At 38.3% G+C, this 22240-nt stretch overlaps 1 pseudogene; it reads left to right on the forward strand.

Moving 5' to 3' along the window:
• The first annotated feature begins 9400 nt into the window (after nt 1-9400).
• LOC101271481 (chromobox protein homolog 3-like) lies at nt 9401-9943 on the forward strand (annotated as a pseudogene).
• The last annotated feature ends 12297 nt before the right edge of the window (nt 9944-22240 follow it).

Consider the following 22240-nt stretch of genomic DNA (forward strand, 5'->3'; position numbering starts at 1 on the left):
TGACTAGCTTTTTTCACCTAGTATAACGTTTTCAAGATTCATCCATTTTGTAGCATGTATCAGTACTCATTCCCTTTCGTGGTTACATAATATTCCATTGTATGGCTAGTCCACATTTTGTTTATCCATTCACCAGTTGATGAACATCTGAGTTGTTTCCACTTTTCGGCTATTATGAATAATGCTGCTATAAACATTCTTGTATAAGTTTCTGTGTGGACATATGCTTCATTTCTCTTAGGTATATTCCTAGGAGCAGAATTACTAGGTTAAATGGTAACTCTGTATTTAATTGTTTGAAGAAATGGCATAATATTTTCCAAAGTGCTGCATCATTTTACATCACCACCAGCAGTGTATGAAGGCTCCCATTTCTCCATGCCCTTGCTAACTCTTGTTATTATCTGGCTTTCTGATCTTAGTCATGTTAGTGGGTGTTAAGGGGAATCTCATTGTGGTTCTAATTCTCACCTAAACTGTATTCAGTGATAATTTTTGTTTCATCATTTCTTGCTCTTTTTTTAAAAAAATGGAAATCATGCCTTTGTTTTTTGTATGAACACTTAAAATTTATTTATTTTAAAGTCTTCATCAGACTCTCATAAATTATTTTCATCTGGAGTAAATTGATAGTCTAATTATTTAGTATTTCTTAGTATATTTCCCCAAACATTTTGTAATTTCAGTGTGAAGGCTCATTTTCAGTTGGAGTGGTATTTTATTACCTCCACATTGTGCTCATGTCTTCCTATCCAACAGTTCGGTGGTAGTTTCACCTGGCTCACCATGTACCTCTACCCTGAACAAAATTTATAATGGCATTTTGAGGACTCACCCTAAAAGGCAATACTGGGGATATTGCATATTCAGTGAGTGAGCCAGCCAAAGACTTCATTGAAAGTCTGTAGACTTTCACCTTGTTAAAGGCATAGCCCTAGTTGTTGGTCAGTAACTGTTTTCTCCAGTCCTCTTTCACAGGTCACAGTCCATATGGTCGGAGGGGCTGATAATTCAGAGGATTAAGAATGGAGCTGGAAGTGGGGAGAGAGCCCAACTTACTCTTAACTTTAAATACTGAAAATGTCATATGTCTACCAACTGCAGCTCTACTCAGAACTTTATGTTTCTTTATTGTTTTCGGTCTATAATGGTATTTATTTTTATACCCATGTTTTCCTATTTTACCTTCCCTTTTTTATGTGGTTGGAACAGAGGGACTGTATTAAAGTCTGGACTCCCTGTATCATCTTGACTAGAAGTCTTGCTTTACTTAAGGAAGGAAAGCTGGAGGCTGGGATGATCTTGTAGCTGAAGCTAACAGTTCTCCAGGTAAGGAAAGAGAGTGAATATTTTGCTTTTGGCTTTCACAGCATTTTCTCTCATTAGGTGAGAACTTTCCTTTGGAAACTCCCCTCCCCTCTCACATCAGTCAGTATGATTTGGGATTTGGCTCATCCTACCCCCATAGCATCAATCAGTATGTGACTCAGAGCCTAGGCCACAGTAACTGGTTCAGGAATGAGTAAATAATCCAAGTTGTCCAATGAGATCCCTCCCTGTTATTTTTCTGTCAGGAAAGAGATCTACTCTTCTTATCTCTGGTTCCTAGAATCCTCACTTATTAAATGGGGGTGAATAATAATACCTGTTTCACAGAGCGTCAGGGACTAGTCAGGCGAATGAATCATTAAGCACAGAGCCTAGCACATGTTGGTTAGGATCCCCATCACTGTTTTTATGAGTCCACGTAAAACTTAAAGGAGGGAGCAGTCACCTTGGACTGGGCTGGTCTAGGAGGGATTCATACAAAGTGAATCCTTTAAGTTGATCTTAAAGAAAAAGTAGGGGTTTGGTGAGAGGGACAGAGAAAAAACATTCTACAGAGGTAGACGAGGACAATATGGCTGTGGGTTACAAGGAACTGTGAGGAGGAGGGTCAGGTGAAGGCTGAGGGTGCAGGCGGCAGGGAAGCACAGGCGGGAAGCTCGTTGGGGCCTGAACCAAGGAGTTGGGGCTTTGTTTCACAGGTATTGGGAAACCAGGGAAGATTCTGGATTGAAAAATAATGTGACTGATATGGGATGGCTTATAAAGAAATAACTCTTCTATAGGCAGAGACGTGAGCAGTCACTCCATGTGCTCCTTCACTGTAACCTCTTGACTTAAACCCCAAACACAAAGCCAAAACACACACACAGGAAATGGTCTAGGAGCATGAAGGAAGTGAAGCAGGAAAACATTTTCCTCAACCCCGCAATGGACTCAGAGCCCATGTTTCACTATTTTGTATATTAACCAAGTCAGCTTCCCTTTATCTCTGAGCCATGTACACCGAGTGTGTGTGTTTGTATACATACACACATATGTATTTTCAGCAGTGTATAGGTTTTTCTAAAAATACATTTTGTATATGTGATTTGTACAAAATTACACAGCAATTTTAATGATTTATGAATTTGTTTTAGTGGTTGTGTCCACATTCCTTTTACTGTTCTCTCTTTAAATAGATAGATCATTGTGGGGACTCCAGCAAGATGTGGGCAAACGAAACCTAGCTTCCTTTGAAATATCTGAAGACGTGGCATCAAATGATTAGACTGGAGCCGCGACTGTTCCCTTTCAAGAAGAAATATGTTCCTAACTTTGCTACAGTTGTCACTACTCCCTCTTATTTCCCAACCCTGAGCCTGTGTGTCACTGGTGTTTATCATCACAATAGTGCTTTTGTTTTGCTTCTACTTGGTTCCATACGTTGATTTTCGTTCCCTACTTGGCCTCTATGGACATTTTAACTTGTGACTCATGGATAACACCAATTTTGATTTTTCCTGTCTGAAGTTGAATTTTTATAGGTATTTCTTCTAAATATTCTAAGACAAGCTAAAAGCAGCATTAACTACCCTAAATACTGAACAGCTGAGGCCAGGCCAACTCTTGGTTGTAATTCATGTATACCACCTTTCTTGGCCCGGCTAATTTTTTGTGCATTCATTGACAAACAGAATCTGCCAGAAGTTGTTTTCTATTTGATGGCAGGCCAACAGATGCTGCGAAATCATGCCAACATGTGCCAAGTTGTCACCTCAGTATCCCTGTTTATCAGGGACTTCATTGTACAAATCCCTTGTCCACTGTTATGTCATATTTACTTATTCAGATAGATAAAGGCCCATGCCCAGATGAGTGAATTCTTAGGAAGGTGTTATTTTTACGCAGTTCCCTAAAAACCACGTAAGAGTGACAAATATTTCCATAGGATTAATGAATAGGTGTTTCAGTCTCCTCTGCCTTTATTAAATACTAGCTTTTTCTTTCATACTTGGAACTCTGTTGAATTTGTGGATGAGAAACATTTTCCATATATAATGAATCCAAGGACTTTTTAACCTATTCGATTTTGTTACATATATTGGTCACTCTTTTAAGGAATTGTTCCCAATCTAACCAAGAATCAGATAACCTGAGAATTTGGTACATCTTTATTTAGAATATTTTTATATTTTTGAATAATTATATATATAGAATACTTCTTGATAAGATCAAGAAATGACCAAGGGAATCATGTAGCTTTAGCCATCCTTGTTTTTATCATTTGCCAAAAAATTTCTTTAGCTTCATGGAAACCACATAGAAACCAAATGACTTGGTTTTCTTTCCACTTCTCTAGGCAACAAACCAATTTTTTAGTTTCCATGGACACCCAGTTGTGCAACAGTAGTTAGATCTGTAAAAACTACTATCTGACTTAGAGTCTGATGATGACCTACCCATCGGCAATGATAATTCAGGCTTGGCTCTCTAAGGGACCCATATGTATGAGACAGCACGTGACCTTCTGGGACAGTGCCAAGTTACTGTCCCTGGTACTTTTCCAGTTTCCTAATTTGTGGAGGTTCATAAATCATTATGGATCTTGTCTTGATATCTGGGTAGTCAGAAAGCTCCAAAATAAGGCAGTGGGAATGGTAATCAAACAGGTCTGGTTGCAACAGATTTACTTTCCACTTGGTTAAGAAAGAGGCCTCACATTCTGATGGCTATGTTAACTCAGTTAAGAAGTGGTACTTATTTGGAATTCCTTGTGGGAAGCCCAAAATGTACTTGAAATGAGAGAAGTCACAAACTTGTTTAGTACATATGAAGGATGGCTTTGAATCTAGGCAGTAACTGAAAGTCTGCCCATTCAGGCTCAGCAGAAATATAAGAAAAGATTGAACTGAGTTGTCCTGTATCATATACAAACTCTCCAGGGCCTGTTCCCTCCTAACTTAGGATAGAACAAATGATTTTTGAAAGGGTCAATCTGGTTTCCAGGTTTTGAAAATGCTGTTCTTTGCTTTTACTTGCATTGTGTAAAATTCTCCATTTCCCAGTTGCCCCAAAATTAACAATTTAAAAACTGGATCTTTCAGACCATTAATCAGTGTTGGAAATGTTGAAAAAGAAAGGTTTTGAAAAAATAGTGAAAATGGTACTTAACTGGATACTTAACTTTGCCATAAATGTGTAAGACCATGGTAAGCACGTAATTTGTCTTTTCTTAGTCTCTGTGTCCTCATCTGTAAAGGAAGGGGACGGGTTGCCAAAATTACATCTAGCACTAATGCTCTACTACTCAATGAAAAAATTTTAATTTCACATACTACAGAGGTCATGTCCTGAGCTTGAGAGATCTAGCTCTTCACAGGAATAAAATTTTCGAGTTCACAGGGATTTGATCTTGTATTTTCCAAAAAAAATGCCTCTAATCACTTCTGTTTCTCTTTGCACTATGGAAGTTTTCCACGAATACCATAGAAAATGGATTCCCAAGGAAAGAGAGTGGGTATTTCTCAGAGATTTTCATTTTTGATTTGCTTCTAGGAATTTTAGAGAGACAAATAGAAATGGAATTTAAAAAATTTTTTTTTTTTTTAAAAAAAGGAGATAGTAATAGATGGTAGTTGGCCATTGGAAATCAGCAAAGTTTCATGGGTATATAATGAACTGATGATCTGAGGTGATATATTTTGTCATTAGTAAATCAGGTATAGGAGAAAGATGTAGGAGAAACGTTACAGAGAAACTTTTAGCTTTACAAACCTAGGGACTGATACATTTACATACCACAGTTCCTTGGCAGCTCCTTTATTACGTGCCAAGTTTCTCATCTCACTAAAGTACCCTGGGCAAATAAAAAGGGAAAGGCATTCCAGGTAGAAGAAACGCCATGATCAGAGATTGGGAAGTATGAGATAGCATCGTGTGTAGAGGCAGTGCGAAGAGTTTGTTTAATCCTTTTGGAGTATAAAGTACAGGAGGACACTAGATCATTCAGAGTTCAGGTGCAGATTACAGAAACCACTTTAGCGATTTTAAAAGAATTGTGAAACAGAAACCAAAGGAAGGGAGTTTCTCAAGAGGGTCAAAAGCAGCTATATTGTCAAGTAAGATCAGGGCTGAGCAGTGTCCAGCAGCTTTGACCATTAGGAGGCCTTTGATGTCCTTAGCAAAAATTGGCCAAGAGGTGAACTGGGCCACACTGCAGGGAATAAGGTATGAATGGCAGATGAGGAAGAGGAAGTGGGGGGAATCTGTCTTCTGGGAGCTTGGCTTTGAAGGGAAGGAAAGATTTTTCTGAAGAAAAACACAAAATGGAAGAAGGTTTTGATCTTAAGCTGTAAAAACCTTAAACAAGTTTGGATGCAGAAGGAAAGAAGTCAATGGTTAGGTAAGAATTGAAGATGCAGGAAAGAGACAGATACTAGATACTAGATGCCCTCAGATTGAGAGGAAAAAGATCTAGTCTCGAGGAGGCAGTGCTGGCCTTAGGTACGAAGAGAACTATGTGTTTCTCTTACACATGGCAGAGGGGGAAAGCATGAGTGAAGAAGCAGATGTGTTTGTAAATTGGGGAAAAGAAGGGAGTAGAAATCACACCTGATAGATTATTTTCTTGATAGAAATAATCAAGAAAATAAGAAGCAGACCATCTGCTGAGAGAGGGGAGAATGGAATGGGGGTGAAATAGGGTGGGATAGAAAGTGTGAGGGAGAAATGGGTGGAAGAAAAGAGCCAGAAGTGATCAGAATTGCTAAGCAGGACTGACCTTGAAGAAGTGGGTAGATTTCTGAGGAAAGGCTTAAAGTAGTATCATAATTGTCGTAACCTTGGGATCTTTGGTCTTTTAGAAAGTAGTGGTGGGTACTAAGAATGATGTTCCTCTTTAAAATATATTTGTTTTGCAGCTGTCCACCTGATGATTAGGTAAGACTTTTAAATTATCATCATCATCACCTGTTAATCATCTAGTAATATGATCAATCTTTTATCTCTAAGACCATCTTGAGTGCATTGAATAGGAATGAGACAAAATGGCACAAGTGTATCATTAATGAAAGAATCTTCTAAGAACTTACTTTTTTTTTTTTTTTTTTTGCGGTACGCGGGCCTCTCACTGTTGTGGCCTCTCCCATTGCGGAGCACAGGCTCCGGACGCGCAGGCTTAGCAGCCATGGCTCACGGGCGCAGCATGTGGGATTTTCCCGGACTGGGGCACGAGACCGTGTCCCCTGCATCGGCAGGCAGACTCTCAACCACTGCGCCACCAGGGAAACCCTAAGAACTTACATTTTGAAGTACTTTTCTGTGAATTCCCTGGCGGTCCAGGGGTTAGGACTCGGCACTCTCACTGCCAGAGCCCCTGGTTTGATCCCTGATCAGAGAACTAAAATCCCGCAGCCACGAGGCGTGGCCAAAAAAATAAAATAAAATTTGAAGTACTCTTCTGTGACTGAAAGTCATCACTTTGGGTTAAACATGATTGAAGATTTGAGAAATTTGCCCAATAGATTGGGTAAGGATATGAAAAGATGCTCAAAATTATTACTCATTAGGGATATGCAAAATAAAACACAAGGTAATACTGCCATGTGCCTATTAGAATATCCAAAATTGAGAAGACTGAACATGCCAGGTGTTGGCAAGGACCTGGAGCAAGTGGAACTCTTATGAACTGCTCACGGGAATGAAAATGGTTCAACCACTTTGGAAAACAGTTTGGCAGTTTCTTAGAAGTATCCGCATCCACATCATATGACCAACACATCTATTTCATCCTCAGAATTGAAAACATTTGTGTGTAAGTCTTTGTACAGACTATCCAAGAGAAAAAGAAATGTATGGCTGTAAAAAGATACATGCAATGTTCACAGAAGTTTTATTTCTAATAACATTTAAAAAAAGGAAACAACAAAAACGTCCATCAACAGGTGAATGGATAAATAAATTGTGGTATAGCCATACAATGGAATACTACTTGGCAATAAAAGTAAACAAACTACCGACTGCACAACAACATAGGTGAATCTCAAAATAATTATGAGTGAAAGAAGTCAGACAAAAGAGAGTACATAGTGTATTGTTCCATTCATAAAATAGTCTAAAAAAATCCAAACTAACCTAGAGCATCAGAAAACAGATCAGAGGTTACCTGGAGACAGGGGTGGGGTTGGGGAAGGCAGGCAGAAGGAATTACAAAAGAGCACGAGAAAACGCTTGGGGGTGATGCATACGTTCATTATCTTGATTGTGATGATGGTTTCATAGGTACACTCATAAGTCATAAATTAGCAAATTCTACAATTTAAGTAAACGCAGATATTACTTTAATAAAGCTGTTACAACAAAAGAACTAATGTGTATGTTCAAAAATTGGAGAATGATTTAATTATGTTATAGAACAGTCAATTTTTTGAATACTGTATCTTTTAAAAATCGTTTTTGAGGGCTTCCCTGGTAGCGCAGTGGTTAAGATTCCGCCTGCCAATGCAGGGGACACGGGTTCGAGCCCTGGTCCAGGAGGATACCACATGTCACGGAGCAACTAAGTCCGTAGGCCACAACTACTGAGCCTGCACTCTAGAGCCCGCGAGCCACAACTACTGAGCTCACGCGCCACAACTACTGAAGCCTATGCGCTTAGAGCCTATGCTCCGCAACAAGAGAGGCCACTGCGGTGAGAAGCCCGCGCACCGCAGCGAAGAGTAGCCCCCTCTTGCCGTAACTAGAGAAAGCCTGTACACAGCAACAAAGACCCAACGCAGCCAAAAATAAAATAAATAAAATAAATAAATTTAAAAAAATAGCTTTTGAAGAGTATTTAATATTATCAGAAAATTCTCATAGAATTCAGAGACAAGTGTACTTCTGATTGATAATGGTCCATTAACATTTGTTGAATGTTAAATGAATGATGTAGTGTTAAATGAAAAAAGCAAGACACAAAAATGCATACATAATTAAATATGATCCCAATTGTGGTAACTCTCTCTCTCTCTCATGGCTGAAACGAAATATCTCAAAATGTTTACATTGGTTGTCTCTGTGAGGTGGAATGACATACAATTTTTATTTTCCTCCTTATGCTTTTGGGGCTTTTTCTATAGTTGATCTTCCACTACTTTCACAAGCAGACAAAAACCCAACCAATGCTCTTTGAAAAGATTCTTTCCCACACAATGAACTCACGGGTGCAAATATTTTTAGATAATATATCAGTCTAACTGAGGCACATGGCATCTTTTCCTGCACTTCTTCCCAGTAACCTGCTACCAAACACTGAGGGAGTTTAGTGGAGTGGTGATGTGCTGGAAAGACCAGCTCTAGACTGCACTTAGCTTGTGATGAGACACAGCCTAGAAATGCTTGCTTATAAATATGTTTTATGTAGCCTCGGGGGTTCACTTACCTTTATTACTTCCCTGCTAGCAGTCCCTTGATAAAACCAGGTCAGAGACAGAGAGAATAAATTCCCTGGGCTACCTCCAGTACAGCTCTGTCAGGAAATGTTCACCAAGTATATCCTGATGAGAAAAGGAGAGTAGCTGTGTGTCAAATGTAGATAATTCCTCAGTCTTTTGTCCAATCCATGGTGAGTCTTATGCATTTCTGACTTCTTTCCTGCTTGAGTCAAAAAGATGACCAGGGGAGGGTGAGGCCTGTGGAGTGACAGCCAAGGAGGAAGGCTTGTGAAAGTGAGGGTCAAAGGTAGGGAGGAGTTGGGAGAGCTCTCATGCACAAAGATGTGCCTTTATTACTGTCCTCCACACATGAGGGATATCTGTCCTGTGAGACTTCCACTCTGCTCTTCTGCCCCTGTGGAGAGACGCAATGACTGATGCTGTCTGAACCAAGGGGGTGCTTCGGCAGGAGGCGGGTTGCTGGGGCCTGAGGCAGAGATGTTGGTGAGACCCATGGGAGCCCTCCTGCCTGGCTCGGCCAGGACTTTGGGATTGTACCTGCAGCTTGAAACATGAGGATTAAAGGGAACTTGAGCCTGAGGCATGCAGGGCCAGAGATGAAGCATACCTTGGGGCAGCTCGAAGGCAAGGAATAATACCTCTTCAAGTTTGCAATAAAAATGGCCTCCAATAAAACTGCATTGCAAAACATGGGAAAGAAACAGGATGCAAAGAGTAAAAAGTCAGAGAGGAAGAGCCTGAAGAATTGGTAGTGGAAAAAGACAGAACTGCCGTGTAGTGAAAGTGAGGGGGTGGTTATTTCCTCAAGTGGAAGGGAATACAGATGCTGACAATACTAGGAACCTGAAGAAAACCTATACTGCCCAGCGGTAATTAAAACATTTGTTAATTCTCCAACAGCTGGTACAGAAAAAGGTGGTACAAAAAGAAAATCTTTATCTGGCAGCGAATCTGATGATAGTGAATCAAAGAAGAGAGATGCTGCTGGGCAAAGCAAGAGGCTTTGTGGGAGGTCTGACCCTGAATGAATAACTGGTGCCACAGACAGCAGTGGAGAATTGGTGTTTCTCATGAAATGGGAAGATTCAGATGAGGCAGACTTGGTGCTGACCAAAGAGGCAAAAATGAAGTGTCCTCAAATTGCAGTGCTTTTTATTCAGAGACTAACTTGGCATTCTTGTCCAGAAAATGAAGCTCAATAATTGTTTGCATTGCCATATATATAATTACACACACACACACACACACACACACACACACACACACACACATACACGCACATAAGCTCTGGGTCTTGGTTTTTTTCGTTTATTAGTGTGAAGAAATAACTAGATTCTAATGAAAATAAAGTTTTGTATGTTCATTTTGAAGCAGTGTTAGGGGTTTTTTTTGTTTTTTGTTTTTTTGAGTCTATAGCACTGGTTACATTGAACAAATAAATAAAGCTTTCTTAGTTGCTTCCTTTATCAGAAAAGAACATTTGATACCATGATATATTATTTTCTCTGCATTAGGGAACAAATTTTCTAAATGTTGGAGGAAATCTCCACAGTCATTACGCGATCAGATTGTGTTTAACTCATATATGCCTAAGGACCATTCTGGGTTTTTCGTTTATGAGGGGTTTTTTTGTGTGTATACATAAAACACATATGTAAATGATTTTCTTTTCCTTCTTTTATTTTTTAAAAACACTTGCTGAAACAAAAATGCCAATTCATAACCAGGGATAAGCCCATATTTCTGGGATGCCATCTCTCTGAGCAGCCTAAGAAATAAATGCGTTCAAGTTAAATGGAAAATTTTCCTGAAGGCTTAACCTTTCAAGTTAGGTAGATGATTCCATAATTAATTGGAAAATTTAAATATAATGTAAATAACTTAAATTGGACAATAAAAGCAGTTGTATCTGAATCCATATCTATAACTACAGTCATATAAATGGAAGTTTATTTGCAAAACTCCTGACAGGAAAAATTTTATCACTACCAAGAATCTCCCCCACCCAGATGAGAAAACTAGAAAAATCCTGGTGTGTTTCAATTAGCCAAGCAAGACTTAGTTAAATGGACATTTAAAGGTTTCTTCTAGTGAACCTCTTCTTTACTAGAAGTTGAAATCCCTGTGCTGTACTGACTAAGAGGACGTCTAAGACTTTGCTCATGGAAACCTAACCAGGTTGTTAGAGATGCTGTCAATCTAGGACCTGATAGAATAAATTTTAAATAAATAGTTTAGATTAACTTAATAAAACTATTTAAATAAATAGTTTAGATTAACTTTTGTAATCTAAACTATTGATCTATATGTTTTTTCTTTACCCCCAACTGATGCCTTACACACAGGCTCAATCTTTTCAGTATCTGGGTTACTGGTTCAGCAGAAGCATAAAAAAGCAATAACTTTGTAGTAATCAGAATGTTATCCAACTGTATATTGTTTACTTTATTGTAAACATTGGTGAACAATGGTCCATAGTTTTATATTAAAAAATAAAATAGGGCTTCCCTGGTGGCGCAGTGGTTGAGAGTCCGCCTGCCAATGCAGGGGACACGGGTTCATGCCCCGGTCTGGCAGGATCCCACATGCCGTGGAGCGACTGGGCCCGTGAGCCATGGTTGCTGAGCCTGCGCGTCCGGAGCCTGTGCTCCACAACGGGAGAGGCCACAACAGTGACAGGCCCGCGTATGGCAAAAAAATAAAATAAAATAAAATGGATATGCAAACTTCCACTTTTGCAAATTATCAGTAGCTATAACATTTTAGCTAATTTTTTTCTTTGTAATTATTTAAAGAGTTGTGTTTCATAATGCTTGAAAATGTGTTTCTTCAAATGTCCCTGGGACACACTGTAATCCTTTTGCTACGTGAATAATCTCACGTAATTTATCAGATTGAAAATTTATCTTCAAGTTCTTGTCTTAAGTATTCTCTCCTCCCTGACCCAGATTTCCGTAGAATTTTGAGGAGGAGCTCTGGTCACTCCATCATAGCTCTTCAGCCTTCTGGAGTTTACCCTCAGCCTCTGCACCTCCTCAAATGATCATCAGGCTTTAGAGGCTACCATCACTGGGTACGAACTGTGGGAATCCAGCTCCTATTGCCTGCTTAGGGTCAGGGGTGGCAAGTGGAACAGGGAGTAAGGCGATTCCTTTATGTAGGAACAAAGTTTTAGGCATCACAGGCAAGAATTATATATGCTTTTTTCCTTAGAAACATTGTCACACACATGGATTAAATTCTAGAATGAGATGATGATTGTGTTTAACCATTTATTTGTGGTTAAATAAGTTTTAGTGGCTCATTTAGGCACTGAAATTCTTTGAAAGCTGGTATATATGTGCATAGATATGTTATAATCGATTACGTATTTATATATTATATTTCTATATAAATTTTTAAATCATTTATATAAACTGAAACTTGATTAAGCGGAACATATTCCCCAATTATGCTTGATAACAGAATTTGCCACATTTAAAATTGAAAGAATGAAATGATGTAGGAGTTGTATGTTCATAGATATGTTTTTTTAAAAATCATGTCACCATAGTATAAAATCTGGTCATTGATATGAGTTATCTCATTTTGCAAACTGTCCCTAGCATTTAGTTGAACAATAGCTGATCCTCTACCAGACTATTACAGAATCATTCAATTTTGTATGGGCAATAGTTGTTTCATAAATAATTGAAGTCCTTTCATTATTTTAAAAATGTTTCTGCACCCCAAGTGAATTCCCCACACTTGTGAAAAATTAGTGAAATTCTGAATGTGCTGTTGATTAAAATATGTTTTTAAGACACTCTCAGAATTTGAAGAATGATCATGGTACATATTAGCATTCAAAAATGAGATATCCATAATTACTTTGAGGAGGAAATCTTATTAAAGTCTGCAATAAAAGCATTTAGGAACTCTGGAATGAAACCTGGGCAATTTAGGTCTTAAGAATCAATTTTAGAATACATTTAAAATGCCATTTTCAACACTTATACCCTAAAATTTATTTTTCATCAACAGTTTACTAAAGTATGTTTGTCAATAGATCATTGTTCTTTTTTGAAGTATAGTTAATTTACAATGTTGTGTTAGTTTCAGGTGTACAGCAAAGCAAATCAGTTATACGTAAGTGTGTGTATATATATTCCTTTTCATATTCTTTTTCATTATAGGTTATTACAAGATATTGAATACAATTCCTCGAGCTATACAGTAGGACTTTGTTATTCACCTATTTTATATATAGTGGTTTGTATCTGCTAATCCCAAACTACTAATTTATCCCTCCCCCACCCCCTTTCCCCTTTGGTAACCATAAGTTTGTTTTCTATGTCTGTGAGTCTGTTTCTGTTTTGTAAATAAGATCATCTGTATCATATTTTAGATTCCACATAGAAGTGATATCATAAGATCTTTGTCTGACCTACTTCACTTAGTATGATAATCTCTAGGTCCATCCATGTTGTTGCAATGGCATTATTTCTTTCTTTTTTATGGCTGAGTAGTATTCCATTGTGTGTGTGTGTGTGTGTGTGTGTGTGTGTGTGTGTGTGTATACATACACACCACATCTTCTTTATCCATTCATCTGTTGATGGACATTTAGGTTGCTTCCATGTCTTGGCTATTGTAAGTAGTGCTGCTATGAACATTGTGGTGCATGTATCTTTTTGAATTAGAGTTTTCTCTGGATATATGCCCAGGAGTGGGATTGCTGGATCATATGGTAACTCTACGTTTAGTTTTTTAAGGAACCTCCATACTGTTTTCCATAGTGGCTGCACCAATTTACATTCCCACCAACAGTATATGAGGGTTCCCTTTTCTCCACACCCTCTCCAGCATTTATTTTTTGTGGAGTTTTTAATGATCACCATTCTGACCAGTTGAGGTGATACCTCATTGTAGTTTTGATTTGCATTTCCCTAATAATTAGAGATGTTGAGCATCTTTTCATGTGCCTATTGGCCATCTGTAAGTCTTCTTTGGAGAAACGTCTATTTAAGGGTTCTGCCCATTTTCTGACTGGGTTGTTTTTGTTGTTGTTGTTATTGAGTTGTATGAGCTGTTTGTTTGTATAGTTTGGAAATTAAGCCTTGTGGGTCGTATCATTTGCAAATATTTTCTCCCAGTCTATAGGCTGTCTTTTCGTTTTTTTTTTTTTTTTTTTTTTTTTTGCTGTACGCGGGCCTCCCACTGTTGTGGCCTCTCCAGTTGTGGAGCACAGGCTCCGGACGCTCAGGCTCAGCGGCCATGGCTCATGGGCCCAGCCGCTCCGCGGCATGTGGGATCTTCCCAGACCAGGGCACAAACCCATGTCCCCTGCATCGGCAGGCGGACTCTCAACCACTGCGCCAGCAGGGAAGCCCTGTCTTTTCGTTTTGTTTATGGTTTCCTTTGCTGTGCAAAAGCTTGTAAGTTTGATTAGGTCCCATTTGTTTATTTTTATTTCTATTGCCTTGGGAGACTGATCTAAGAAAACATTCCTATGATTTATGTCAGAGATGTTCTGCCTATGTTCTCTTCTAGGAGTTTTATGGCGTCCTGTTTGATATTTAAGTCTTTAATGCATTTTGAGTTTATTTTTATGTATGGTGTGAGGAAGTGTTTTAACTTCATTGATTTACATGAGGCTGTCCAGTTTTCCCAACAACACTTGCTGAAGACACTGTCTTTTCTCCATTGTATATTCTTGACTCCTTTGTCAAAGATTAATTGACTGTAGGTGTGTGGGTTTATTTCTGGGCTCTCTATTGTTTCACAGACATGTATGTCTGTTTTTTGTGCCAATACCCTGCTGTTTTGATTACTGTAGTTTTGTAGTATTGTCTGAAGCCTGGGAGGGTTATGTCTCCAGCTTTGTTCTTTTTCCCCAGGATTGCTTTGGCAATTATGGGTTAGAATAATTTGTTCTAGTTCTGTGAAAAATGTCATGGGAATTTGATTTACAGGTTGCATTAAACCTGTAGATTGCTTTGAGTAGTATGGCCATTTTAACAATATTAATTCTTCCAATCCAAGAGCATGGGATATCTTGTCATTTCTTTAAATCATATTCAATTTCTTTTATCAGTGTTTTACAGTTCTCAGCATGTTAAGTCTTTCACCTCCTTGGTCAGGTTTACTACTAAGTATTTTTTAAATGTGATTTTTTTTTTTTTTTTTTTTTTTTTGGCGGTATGCAGGCCTCTCACTGTTGTGGCCTCTCCCATTGTGGAGCACAGGCTCCAGACGCGCAGGCTCAGTGACCATGGCTCATGGGCCCAGCCGCTCCGCGGCATGTGGGATCTTCCCGGACCGGGGCACAAACCCGCGTCCCCTGCATTGGCAGGTGGACTCCCAACCACTGTGCCACCAGGGAAGCCCTAAATGTGATTTTAAAAGGGATTTTTTTTAACTTTGCCTTTTTGATATTTCATCATTAGTGTAAAGAATCTGTATGTTAATCTTGTATCCTGCTACCTTGCTGAGTTTGTTTATCAGTTCTAGTAGTTTTCGTGTGGAGTCTTTTAGGGCTTTCTATATATAATATCGTGTCACCTGCATATAATGACAATTTTACCTCTTTCCTTCCAATTTGGATACCTTTTATTTCTTTTTCTTGTCTGATTCCCATGGCTAGGACTTCCAATATTATGTTGAATAGAAGTGGTGAGGGTGGGTATCCTTGTCTTATTCCAGATTTTAGTGGGAAGGCTTTTAGCTTTTCCCTGTTGAGTATTATATTGGCTGTGGCTTTGTCATAAATAGCGTGGTAAGAGTTTTTTATCATGAATGGATGTCGAGTTTTGAATTTTTCAATGATAAAACCAAAGAAGAAATTTAAAAATACCTTGAGACAAATGACAATGAAAACACAACTATACAAAATCTATGGGATGCAGCAAGAGCAGTCCTAAGATGGAAGTTCATAGCAATACGGGCCTTCCTCAAAAAACAAGAAAAATCCCAAATAAACAACCTAAAAGAATTAGAGAAAGAGGAACAAACAAAACCTAAAGTCAGCAGAAGGAAGGAAATAATAAAGAACAGAGAGGAAATAAAATAGAGAATAAAAAACAATAGAAAAAAAAACCCAATAAAAACAACAGCTGGTGTTTTGAAAGGGTAAACAAAATCAATGAACTTAATAACCAAATAACCAAAGGACCCAAATAACCACAGGACCCAAATAACCAGAATAAGAAATGAAAGAGGAGACGAAACACCTGACACCACAGAAATACAAAAAACCGTAAGAGTATATGATGAATGAATAGATATACTGTGGTATATACTGAAATACTGACACCGGCTACAGCATGGATGAGCCCTGAAAACATTATCCTACAAGAAAGAAGTCAATAACAGAAGGTCACATGTTGAGAGTTCCGTTTATATGAAATGTCCAGAATAAAATCTACAAACATAGGTGTTTAAGGCTAGAAGGGAGATTGGGGTGGTGGGGAGAATGGGTAGTGTGTGCTAATGGGTTTCTTCTTGGGGCGATGAAAATGTTCTAAATTGATTTTGGTGATGGTTGCACAACTCTGTGACTATACTAAACACCACTGAATTGTATACATTAAAGGGGTAAATCGTATGGTGGTGAATTATATCTTAAGCTGGGTTTTTAAAAGATAACGTGTTTATTAAAATGAAAAACTAAAAAAAAAATCCTGAAATTTCCAACCAATTACAGAGTTTAAGATCTGTTGGCATTTCTTTTTTACTTTTACACTGAGGGTAAAGGACTGTGTTCAAAATTACCTGATTCATTTGTTTATTTTCTCTGAAGTTATGATGTTTATTTGAAATACAACAAGGTTAATTTGTTTCTGTTTATATTCAATTTTAGAGTTGTATCTACATTATTGATGTAATTTTACTTTTGAATATTTAAAACTTTTATGTTTCCAGAATAAAAATTATACATGTTATACTCAGAAAAAAAAAAAAGAGAATACCATGAATAATTATATGCCAACAAATTGGACTACCTAGAAGAGATAGACAAGCTTCTAGAAACATACAATCCACCAAAATGAATCAAGAAGAAATAGATAAGTCGAACAGACCAATCACTAGAAGTGAAATCGAATATGTAATTTAAAAAAAAAACAAACAAAAAACTCCCTGTGGAACCAGACAGCTTTACTGGGAAAGTCTACTAAACATACAAAGAAGAACTTATACTGATTCTTCTCAAACTCTTCCAAAAGACTGAAGAGGAGGCAACACTCCTAAAGTCATTCTACAAAGCCACCATCACCCTGATACCAAAACCAGACAAAGATGTTACCAAAAAAGAAAATTACAGGCCAATATCTTTGATGAATATAGATGTAAAAATTCTCAACAAAATATTAGCAAACTGAATCCAACAACACATAAAAAAGATCATACACCATGATCAAGTTGGACTCATCCCAGGGTCACAACAATGGTTCAACATACACGAATCAATGTGATATACCACATCAACAAAAGAAAAGTCAAAAACAACATGATCATCTCAATAGATGCAGAAAAAGCATTTGATAAAACTCATTTTTCTTTTTAAACATAGTTTTAACCCAGATGAGAAGTTGACTATTGCATTAGCTTTGGAGTTCTGAAGATTATAGATATGTGATATTCATACTCTCTTGCACACACAGAGAAAAAAGTCATTTTGAAACAGAAAACTGCTTCATTCCATAAGCATGCCACTAATGCATGATTCAAGATGTCATAGTTTGGATGAGATAATCAAATTCCTTAGATGAATCAACTGAAAGCAGCTGCTTTGTTTAGGAATGATTTAGAGATATGTAAATTGAAGACAGTAGATTGAAAGGGAGAAAAAAAGTTAAGTGTAAGGATATTACAAAACACACGAAATGATTAAAAATTGTCATTATGAATATTGGGCCAATTGAAAAATATTATGCTCATTCGTCTTGCAAGGAATTACCTCCAAATGAAAATACAGCTCTAGTTCTACTATTAATTAGTAGATATTTGATATTGACAGATGTACATGCCATCATTTTGAGACTATGAATTTGAAAGCCTTGGGAATCGTCATAGAACAAATAAACTAATATGCTTTGAAAATCCCAGTCCAAGAAAGTTTGTTCTCAATAATAATAATTCATGTTTATAAGGTGCCTTTCATTGAACTCTTAAGACTCTGTGTATAGATGTTTAAATATGCATGGTCATATATCACTGTCTTTATACATCATAGCCCATATGTTTCAATTCCTTGGACATAAAGCAACTCTTTCATATATGAAAATATAATCCCTACCCTTGCCACACAAATTCTCTATAAATACCACCTTCTCATTTATGCTCTTATATTGCTTGTGCTGAAGGATTGTTAATGTAATCTTTTCTTAAAGAAATGCTTTAAAAATTCTTTAAAAACAAAACACCTGTGTTTTCTGGCAGGACAACAATGTATTGGCCAAAATAACTGTATTTAATGACTGACTGGGGTTGGCTAGCGCCCCATGATTCATTTCATAATTGGAAAAAAATGTAACATTTGCTGACATCATCTGAGTGCTGATCTGGACCCACTGAACAGGGAGTTTTCCAACAAAAACGATTTAACTTTCCACTTCACAATTCAGGAAGAATTTAGGATTAGGGCATTCATGGAGTCTAGAAATGGTTTTCATTTTCAGCATTTTAGCTCAAAACTTGAACAGGAAGGAAAACTGTACATAGATTAATTTCCAAGGCAAAATTTCATCTGTAAAACCTTACTTCCTCTGATGCATATTGATACCAGACTGAGATAAAGCATACTAAGCTCTGAAGAGAAAATAGCCTTAGAAATGAAAATTTAAATGAAAAATTTACTTGGTGAGGGCAGAGAGAGCCACCGTATTAAAAGTTCTATTGTGAAAGAGTTTCTTGAACAAATATGTACTCACCTGATTCTTGCCTACCTAGATCTCCAGTCTATTTGAAGGTTTGCAGTACAAAATACATATGGATTGCACCAACGATTATTTTAAAAGTAATGCACTACCAGTTGTAGTGGCATTATTTGATAATGATAGATAATAGGTTCAAAATTTTATACACTTTGCTGTAAATATGGGTAAAGAATATCTAGACTAATCTTTCTTAAGAAAGCTCATCTTTATGTCAGACAGGAGACAGAGAAACTTATTCAAAAAAATTTTTTTTAATTTTAATTAATTAATTAATTAATTTATGGCTGCGTTGGGTCTCCGTTGCTATGTGCGGGCTCTCTCTAGTTGCGGTGAGTGGGGGTTACTCTTCGTTGCGGTGTGCGGGCTTCTCATTGTGGTGGCTCCTCTTGCTGTGGAGCACGGGCTCTAGGCACACGGGCTCAGTAGTTGTGGTACATGGGCTCTAGAGCGCAGGCTCAGTAGTTGTGGCGCACAGGCTTAGTTGCTCCGTGGCATGTGGGATCTTCCCAGACCAGGGCTCAAACCAGCGTCCCCTGCGATGGCAGGTGGATTCTTAACCACTGCGCCACTAGGCAAGTCCAAGAAACTTATTTTTAAAGTTGCCACCTTCAATAGTTTTGTCTCTTCTCATTTAAACATTGCCTTACGAATACCCTTAACTCTCTATCTACTTCTCTTGGCTGGATTTGACTCCAAAGTCATTACCTGGGTTTAAACCCACCTGTCTGATTACCCTGTGCCAGCATCTAAAGAGTTGAAATGGCTGAAAAACAAAACACATAACTGTGTGTCTTGGTCTCTCTTTAAGTTCCACAGCAACAAATTTCAGATGGGCACACAACATGTCCAGAATATTACTAAAATTGAACAGTATCTTCATCATCCTACTTTCCTAGCTTAGTCTGCTCAACCTGCCATAACAAGATACCATCGACTGTGGCTTAAACGACAGAAATTTACTCCTCACAGCTCCAAAGGTAGGGAAGTCCAATATCAATGCTGGCCAATTCCAGTTTCTGGTGAGGGCCCTTTTCCTGGTTTGCAGCTGGCTGTATTTTCACAATGAAGAGATTTATTCATTCTCTATTTCTTTCTCCCCCTCTCCCTTCCTCTCTCCCCCTCTCCCTTCCTCTCTCCCCCTCTCCCTTCCTCTCTCCCCCTCTCCCTTCCTCTCTCCCTTTGTCCTTCCCTCTTCTTATAACATCACAATCCTATCAGGTTAGGACCCCACCTTTATGGCTTCACTTAACCTCAACTGCCTCCTAAAGACCCTACCTCTAGATACAGACACATTGGGAGTTAGGGCTTCAACATACAAATTTTAGGGAGACACAATTCCGTCCATAGCAATTCTCAAATGATCATTTCACTCAGCTTCTGCTCTGAAACTCATTCAGCTTCTCCCCTACGCTTACTGCTTATTATAAGCTTATCTTATATTTATCAGGAAAGGAGAAGCAATTAGACAGGAACTCCCGCATCTTTCCCTGTGAAAACTACCAGCCTACTTGCATCATTACTCCTCCTCCTTGGCTTCCTTCTCATTACTACAGACAATGTGGCTTGGCCCAGGTCAAAGGACAACCTGATCAAGTCATCCATTGTGTTCCAGATCTTTTCCAGTGACTTAGTTTATATATTTATCTCCAATCTCTCAGATCCGTATATCCTTTGAATTGCTGTTCCTTTTCTCTGCTGCTCCTCATAAAGATTTCCTTCAAAGAGTTATCCAGAGTTGCTGCTCTTACTTTTTCAATTCACAGTCTCTCCTAACCTAGCTCAATCGGACATCTGGCCCTGCAACTCCATTGACTCTGCCATTCCTCTCTTGCTTGCCCTCTCAGCAGTATTCAAGAAAGTTGATCACCCCCTCCTTCTTTTCTTAAAAAATATTTATTTATTCAATTGTTTTTACTGTGGTAAGAACACTTAGCATGAAATATACTCTCTCAACAGATTTTCAAGTGTACAATATAGTATTATCTCTCAGCACAATTTTGTAGAGCAGATCCCTAGAACTTTTTAATTTTCCTTCTTGAAACAGTTACTTTTCTTGTAGTCCATGACACCGTACTCTCCTAGTTTCCCTCTATTTCACTGGCCTCTGCTTCTTAGTCTCCTTCATGGGCTCTACCTTCTGCTCTGCCTGAATGCTAAAGGTATAAGCACTCCAGGGCTCTAACTTGATCTCCCTTTTCTCTATCTGTGCAGTTTTTTCCAATCAACCTCATTCAGTCCCATGGTTTTAAACACTATTTGTATGCTGATGATTTCCAGATCTTTACGTTCAGCTCTGACCTCTCCTCTGAGCTCCAAACTATATATCCAGGCCCCTATTTGACATCTCCACATTGATTTTTTTTTTTTTTTTTTTTTTTTTTTTGCGGTACGCGGGCCTACTCACTGTGTGGCCTCTCCCGTTGCGGAGCACAGGCTCCGAACGCACAGGCTCAGCGGCCATGGCTCACGGGCCCAGCCACTCTGCGGCATGTGGGATCTTCCCGAACCGGGGCACGAACCCGTGTCTCCTGCCTCAGCAGGCGGACTCTCAACCACTGCACCACCAGGGAAGCCCTCCACATTGATTTTAAATAGGTTGGTATCTCCAATTTAATGTGCCCAAGATAGAACTTTTGTCATTCCCAAGTCCAACGCTAATGGATCTTTTTCTCAGTACATAGCATCATCATCAACATTCATTCCTCTCCTTTCCTTATTCATTCTCAATCTAAACCCTTAGTAAGTCCTGCTGACTTTACCTCTAAAAGTATTCTGAAAACTTCTACTTTTCTCTGTTTCCACTACTACCTTTTAGTCCAAGCCACCAGAGTTTCTCCTCTGGACTATTTCCATAGTCTGCTAACTGTACCACGGTTCCCTCCTGTTCCCCAGCCCCAGTACAAATGGAATCTCAATGGATGGATATGTGATAGCCAGAGTGCTTTTTAAAAATAAAAATCAAATCAGGAATCTCTCTTGCTTGAAATTCCTCTAAAGACTCTAAAATCCAAAGTCTTGACCTAGAAAGTTCTAGGGCTTACAGCATTTTCAGTGTATTCTATGAGGGAATTAAGCTCTGCAGAAAAATTTCATCATTAACGATGATGTTAGCTGTGGGTTTTTCATAGCTGCCCTTTATCAGGTTGGGGAAGTTCCCTCCTATTCCTAGTTTGTTGAGTGTTTTTGTCCTGAAAGAGTGTTGCATTTTGCCAAATACTTTTTCTGTATAATTTGAGATAATCATGCGATTTTGTCCTTTATTCTATTAATATGGTATATTACATTGAACCAACCTTGATTAACTGGGTTACATTCCTCTTGGTTATGGTGTATAATCTTTTTTATATGTTGCTGGGTTAGGTTTGCTGGTATTTTGTTGAGGAATTTTTTTGTTTTCTCAATATGTCTTTGTCTGGCTTTGGTAGTAGAGTAATATTGACCTCAGAATGAATTTGGAAATGTTTCCTCCTTTACTATTTTTTATTTTTTTAATATCTTTATTGGAGTAAAATTGCTTTACAATGTTGTGTTAGTTTCTGCTGTATAACAAAGTGAATCAGCTATATGTATACACATATCCCC

This window comes from Orcinus orca, chromosome 9, assembly GCF_937001465.1.
Source record: "Orcinus orca chromosome 9, mOrcOrc1.1, whole genome shotgun sequence".
Taxonomy (NCBI): domain Eukaryota; kingdom Metazoa; phylum Chordata; class Mammalia; order Artiodactyla; family Delphinidae; genus Orcinus; species Orcinus orca.